This window comes from Lepisma saccharinum, chromosome 2 (genome assembly GCF_977018435.1).
Source record: "Lepisma saccharinum chromosome 2, izLepSacc3.1, whole genome shotgun sequence".
Taxonomy (NCBI): domain Eukaryota; kingdom Metazoa; phylum Arthropoda; class Insecta; order Zygentoma; family Lepismatidae; genus Lepisma; species Lepisma saccharinum.
Window position 1 is genome coordinate 29,528,185 of NC_139230.1, and position 6,000 is coordinate 29,534,184.

Consider the following 6,000-nt stretch of genomic DNA (forward strand, 5'->3'; position numbering starts at 1 on the left):
CGTATTTAAGGGGGATTCAACGGGTCCAACCCCTCTCTTTTTTTGGTTCACTAAAATTACCAGTTTCCTTGTTCTATCCGCTTGTTCATAAAAAATCCTTCGGACTTATTTCATTCTCTTAAATTAGGGACGTATAGGATGGGAAGGAAATTTCGTAATTCCACTCACCAGATGGGACTGCAGACCAATATCTGCAATTTCCTGATAGTTTCGGAATTTCTGCGATAAGAAACTGCATTGAGACTATCAAATCAGTTATTTTTTCCCCTCGAATCATATTAAAGAAATTTGGTTCTTAAAAACGTAGTGACACAAGATGAACAGAAAAGTATCAATACTTCGTGACTACAAACACACAACTTTGTCGGGTCAAACATCCCCTCCCCCCTGCCCCCCAAACAAGCTTCCGGCCATCAGTGTCCTGGATTTTCACTTACGAAATAAAGCAACCCTAATCATACCAAAAGTTGATCCATCCCTCCCCAACGTGAACTATATATACGCCCATGTGTATAACAATATCCCATACTGAAATGGTACGATATAATTATTTTGAATTTTGTACTGCGAAAAAAGCCGCCTCATCTCGTTACCCCGAACGCATTAATTGGTTGGTTCACAACTTCACCACTAATGATCCTATCGAGACGAGACATGACAACCTTGGTCTCGTTCTCGTTGAGAGTTGTAAATGTCTGTCTCGTGTTTATTTGTAAATGTCTCATTGACAGTCTCGTCTCAATTTATAAACATCCGTCTCGGTTTGGGAGGGCAATTCTCGTTCTCGTCTCAAGTCTAGAAAAATATAGAATTAACAACGTATGCAGAGGCTTATCATTATAAATACAAAGAAAACCTTTCTTAATATTTTTTTATTATTAATTATTATTTTCTTTTGACTCCTTGTTTCGACGGTACAGCCCTCGAAAACTAAATATTATCCTGCTTATATATGCAAACCAAACTGCAGATTCAGAATTACCAGGAATGAACTGGCGTTGTAATTATTATACACAAAATTCATGATTTATCTGAGGAAGTCGCATGTTCCAGGTTTGACTCTCGACCTGGGCATGACTGTTTCCTTGTGAGTGACATTTCATTGAACTGGAAATTGTTACATGGGAGGATGTTTGCTCGAGACTTTGGGGACAGCTAGGGGGATGCTTATATTGTTAATGTTAGTGTTGCTCATGAGACGAGGCATGTTCCGTCTCGTCTCATAAAAGGAGATGGGACAAGTGAATGTTTTCGAAATGAGATGGGACAGAAGAAAAAGTTCGTCTCTTATCATGGCAGGTTGGGTGATACTTAGATTGTGCAGTTGGTGGTAGTGTGTGTGTGTATGGGGGGGGGTGTACTCCTGCACCCCGACTTCGAATACAGCTTGTAGTTATTCATCTTCATTGTAGCGATTAGCCAAAAGTGGGAAGAAATGTGATGTTAGAGATGATAATTAATAAATAAATTATATTAAATTAAGCATGCGTTCTCATCGTTGCGGTTAAACAAAGTGAACGGAAAAGCGACGTAAAAGTAGGCTAAATACAAAAATTTGCAATATATATATTAACTGAAGAAAACTGTCATTTACTGCAGGAAATTTAAAAACTCACCGTACCTTTTTATACCGTATCACCTCTTATATTGCAGAAATTGGCGTGTAAACCAGTGCTCTAAACGTATTATCTTAAAATTTGCGAAGAAAATATTATGACGAAAATAATTGTAATTCCAGAAAAGGCATTCCTATAACATTAAGTTCTTGCCAGTCAGAACCAACCTATGTATTCGCAATGAACAAGGCTGTTCACGTATTCAGCCATTGACTGTTACAAGGTTTGCTTTGTCACCCTAATGGGAAAACCCTCTATCGAGTGGCTAAATTATAGTAAATACTGCTATACTGCTAGGGCATAATTCATCTCCAAGAAATGAAGCACAGATTTTGCACTGGAAGTTGCAAGATACTTGTTTTACACAGTAACAAGTGAGTTTGCTGTCGCTTCCGCGGCTCATGCTAAGTTGACGGGACGAGCAGAAGCTATGCCTGCACGCATTACTATGTGATGACGTATGAGGACATTGTGTCTGTGGAGAGGACGTTTTCAAATCCGTGACGTAGGAGGTAGATTTCAGCGGTGTTTGAAGGCGTGTTTCTCGAGAACCGAAACAAATATCGCCGAGATATTTTGCACATCTCATGTTTGTGTCATTATCTGTAAAATGAATGGATTTAAAACGTTTTTCATGTCAAAGTGGAAATGTCCATTTAAAAAATGCGAAATAGAGGATAAATCAAAGGTTAAAGTAATAATTGTATCAGCGAAAAAACAAGAACAATATATTTAAAGCTATATATGTAAACCTCATATTTTCTTATTTAATAAACGTGTGAGAGAAAATTTATTATCTTCGGAACTTAACTTCAATTAACTTCTTCATTTCAGATGATATGTGTTTAATTATTTCGGTACTACTAACCGCACATCAAGCCCATTTTACCTTTGCAAAATGATTAGATCCTTATGATTAGAACCCGGAAGTTCAGGCATTTATTTTCGTTAAAATAGGCAGGCGAAAAGGCATTTATAATGTGGAAAATTGGCACTATAAATGAAAAAAAGGTATATTTGGAAGTCACTTACTTTATCTATAATTTCTGGCAAAATGTTAAAATCTACATTGGGAAGAGCATTTCAATTTTCTCCGTCTTGATTGCACATAACTACAAGGTGTTTTTTAAAGTTCTCAACATTCATTGATGGTCGTCTGTCAGAGAGAATGTTTTCATTAAAAAAATGATCTTTCTACTTCGACAGAAGTTATTGCAGCATACATAAAACAAGCTAATGTAGCTGGACTCATTTCGGTAACAGCATTTTCATCTTTTACAATATCACAAATTGTTTTCAATTGTTTCAAGTCCTCATTTGCACTCACTACCCGTTTGCACTTTTCCGCAACAGATGACCCCTTTTCTCCTGGCACTTCCATTTTGCTGCATAGATTCCTAGAAGATTTTCATGGATGGTATAAGAGTCTCACCTCTTTACTCTAGCTTTGTAATTGTCTCTGGCAATGCACCATAATGTGCAAAAATAAACGACAGTTCATTCTTCAGTTCGGAATAGCACAGCAGTTTTTTCACTTCACGAATTGAAGCCGCTTCATTTTCTAAAGGAGCATCGATCACCTCACTGATTTTTTTCAAGGTTGTTAGCATAATATCCAAGTTCCCCATCTCGTCAAGACTGGTTGCGGAGGTAAACTAAGTTCAGGCGCAACTTCCTGAAATTTTCGGGCTCGAGAGGGAGATTTCAGAAATATCTTCTTTGTGTTCGAAATCAACCTTTCCATTTCTGGGTGCAACACTCTAACTTCTTAGGCGATTCTGTGCATTGCGTGGGCTACACATGTGATATGAAGCATGTTCGGGAAGACAATTTTCAATGCTATGGCAGCCATATTCATATAAGGAGCTGCATCACTGATAAAAAGTAACACGTCATCATGATGTACACAATCTGGCTAGAGCAGAAGTTGGGTATTTGAATATAACTGAGCTATTGACGAACAATTGGCTCTCTCTAGTTGTTCTGACGTGAGAAGAAATGACGAGCATTCTCCACATGTTGGTGCCATATTTCCTAAGATGATGTTGGCTATGTAGCGTTCCATAGCGTCAGTACTTTCATCTATTGAAATCCAGATCTTCTTTCCACCAACTTCAGCACGAGATCTTTGCAGAGCTTCTTCGTAGCAGACGCTTAAATATGTTTTCCGCAGACTAGATTCCGACGGCACCGTTTCTTTAGTGTATTTCTCCAGGAATTTCCTCAGTGACTTGTTTTCCACTTTCCAGAAAGGTATTCCTGCTTCCCTGAAAGCTTTGCACAGTTCAAGAGAAAACTGAGTAAGATTGCCTGTTGGATGAAGTGCCCACTGTTGAAATTAGGGATATCTTCTTCTGTACGATAATTTTAGCAGCTGCAGATTTATATTTTGCTGTTGACACATGCTGAGATATAAAGTATTTTTTCTCATGGTTGATTGTTTTTTCACATATCTTGCAGAGAAGAATAGTACCGTCTGTCGAAAATGTGCTTTCACCAAATTCACGCACGTAACAATGGGTGCGTTCCGAAAGTCTTAACGAAACGAACGCATTCAACGAAAATAACTGGGCTCGTGAACTTGGTGAAACCAGTTATTTTACAGACTTATGGGACACGCTAGGCGAAAGCGCAGGCGCAGCGTTTTGTTTAGAGAAAGTTTCCGCATGGCGTCAGCGGAAGGAATGTCCTTATGGCAAAAATAAACTCTATTATGGCCACTGTTACTCATTTTAATCACATTCTAAGAACAGTCAAGGCATACTTATCTTGTGCATGTTGCTTCATATCGCTTTCTGTTAAAATTATAATACATTTTCCGAACTAGTGCAGTTTGAATCCATCAGCACGCGCTTTGTCTGCAAGAAGCAGACGATTTTCACGGAACAAACCAGCATCCTGGCCCGTGCGTTTGGTGAATCTCGTTCTTGCACGAAACGCACGGAATGCGACTTTTGGGACAGCATAATGAAACTCACGAAACGCACGGAAGCACTTATGGAACGGCCAGTTACCATAACTCGTTTAACGCGTTAAACTCGTGCGACTTTCGGAACGGGCCCTATGTAACTTACCACTTAATGGCACACTAAATTTTGGCATGATGACAACAAGACGATCCTTTCCCTCCAAAGTGCAGAACTAAACTAAAGATAGAGAACTTGATTGTGGAATCCATGCAAAGGCCCTTGGGCATTAGTGCTGTTTCTTGTCAATAACCTCCTGACACGGACGCTGGACGTGATGACGTAATTGTGCAGGTGTTCTGCAACAGGTTTTCAGCAGTCAATCATGTACAAGGAAATGTTAACGGAAAGGCAATATCCTAACTCAGCATGAAATACTTTTTTCTCACACTTTATCCTTCAGCAATGTTGAAACATGCATGAGTTCAATATTACTTAAATAAGGCGAAAATTATTCACATAATAAACGGAAGTAAAATAAATGCCAATATTTTTTGGGAGAAAAATAATTTATATACACATTTTTTTTAAAAAAAAAGAATGGTCAAATTTCATTGAAAAGGGCAAAAAAAAGGGCATTATAATTAAGAATAGGCAGTGGGGTCCCAAATAGGCAAAATAGGCAAAATGAAAAGGCTTCTAAAGCATTCGAAACAACATAAAAAACGTATATCCGGAAAAATTTTATCAATATATTCAGTAGACAACAAGAACCATTTTGCCAAACTTCCGGGATCTACTTATGATCAATGAATGGTCTATCATTCTTAGCTAAATAGTATGAAGTATTGAAGATTTTTTTTCTGTCGCATCAATCAAATGCTCCTCTTGTTTTAAAGTAGCATGTTCAAATTTCTGTTTTTTAGATGCAGCAAGAATTTGTGTTACCTTCTGATGTGCTACAGATAGCTGGTGGGCCGAAATTTTGGTTCTTAAAGACTTCAATGTTGTAGTTTATTCGTGCCATTAAATGAAACTTGACACTTGACCCATTCCTACTTATGATAATCCCTGACTTTTATCAGGCCCTAAATAACCTACGGAGCAACAATCATCACACCCTAAATACCCATTTCTAGCTACCAACCATGTATGTTTTTGCTTAGGCTCCAACCACTGTTGCTCAGACCTTATAGAGGGAAAATCAGAACATGAAACATTACATGTATTGGCTTCATGTTGGAATGTCGCTGTTGTTCGTGCCGTTTCTGAGGTTGTTGTTGCTGGTGTGATGCACTCGGCGAAGGATTAACACTATGTACAGCCAGTACTGCAGAATCACTACAATTGTCACTCACAGTTTTATTTTTTGTTTTTTGTACTTTTTGGAAATAATTTGTAACCTTTGTAACACCTTCTTTTCATTTAGAATAGAAAATCAGAGCACCATCGAAAAGACGTTTTAATCACCTCGAAAC